Below are 915 nucleotides of genomic sequence, written 5' to 3' on the forward strand. Positions count from 1 at the left end.
AAATAATTAATAACGTACACACAATTGTTCATACTACATAATTCACATTCCAAAATTATCCCCCCCCCCCAAATATTCCAATTAAAAAAATTTTTTTAATTAGCTACAATGTCTATAAAGTAACACACACGCCTAGGTTACAGGATTTTAAATTTCTCCGTATTAAAACACATAATTAAAACAATAATGTCGAGACAATTCATATGGAATGGCTGCCATTAAAATGCAGATACTACTAAATCTTACACTTTTTCTACACATATTAATTTCGTTTGAGATGCTAATGAGAGGAATTAAAATGACTTACTTCGTATCACTTTAAATTTTGATTCTTTCTTTTGAATTGCAATTCTTACTTCACAGTATTCGTTACATCGGGATGAGGGTAACCTGGAAATAAAGAATATTTTAACAATACAAATTTCAGAAATTGATTTCTCACCCAAATCAAGTCAGCAAAGAAAGTGTTGAAGCTTTTTATTCTGAAATCAAAAAAGGCATAATTAAAAATAAGCAATTAATGCGTTAAAATAAAAGAACATACCTGACCATTACCCACGTTGGACGCTGGACGATCCCATTCTTAAGCGGCAAATAGGGGGTATAGGAATAAGATGACATCACCGGCCGGCAGCATAAGAAATGTTTATATTTTTCGAGTCCGGGCAGCCGGCAGCGGAGTCACTTCGGGAAGGTCTTCATTTGCACATGTCATTAGAGTTCACTAGGAACTCGGAAATACGCAAATCTGATTGGCTAGTTCATGATCACGTGATGTCACGTGATAGTTTTCTGACGTCATATCACGTGGTCTTCTCGTTGTGTAGGGTTCCTTAGTTTGAACTTTTATCGCCAGAAAAAAAATTACTTGTCTTGAGTGCTTAGTGCTTGTAAAAAAAAAATAACGATTCCTTC

The sequence above is a fragment of the Uloborus diversus genome, chromosome 4 (genome assembly GCF_026930045.1).
Source record: "Uloborus diversus isolate 005 chromosome 4, Udiv.v.3.1, whole genome shotgun sequence".
Taxonomy (NCBI): Eukaryota; Metazoa; Arthropoda; class Arachnida; order Araneae; family Uloboridae; genus Uloborus; species Uloborus diversus.